The sequence below is a fragment of the Etheostoma cragini genome, chromosome 6, assembly GCF_013103735.1.
Source record: "Etheostoma cragini isolate CJK2018 chromosome 6, CSU_Ecrag_1.0, whole genome shotgun sequence".
Taxonomy (NCBI): Eukaryota; Metazoa; Chordata; class Actinopteri; order Perciformes; family Percidae; genus Etheostoma; species Etheostoma cragini.
Window position 1 is genome coordinate 28611659 of NC_048412.1, and position 323 is coordinate 28611981.

The 323-nt window shown below is 51.4% G+C and overlaps 1 protein-coding gene across 1 annotated transcript in view; it reads left to right on the top strand.

The window, feature by feature from the left end:
* The window catches only part of aldh5a1 (aldehyde dehydrogenase 5 family, member A1 (succinate-semialdehyde dehydrogenase)), a 9128-nt gene that overhangs the window by 3924 nt on the left and 4881 nt on the right, over positions 1-323 (top strand). The window lies entirely within an intron of this gene.

Here is a 323-nt window from a genome sequence, read left to right on the forward strand (position 1 = left end):
CCCCCCCCCCCCCCCACACTCCATTTATTATCCTAAATTAGATGCACCTGTTTGAGGTCGTTAGCTGCTTAAAGACACCTGTCCACCCCATACAATCAGTAAGAATCACACTACTGACATGGCCAAGACCAAAGAGCTGTTCAAAGACACTAGAGACCTCCACAAGGCTGGACAGCACTACGGGGATATGGCCAAGACCAAAGAGCTGTTCAAAGACACTAGAGACCTCCACAAGGCTGGACAGCACTACGGGGACATGGCCAAGACCAAAGAGCTGTTCAAAGACACTAGAGACCTCCACAAGGCTGGACAGGACTACGGGG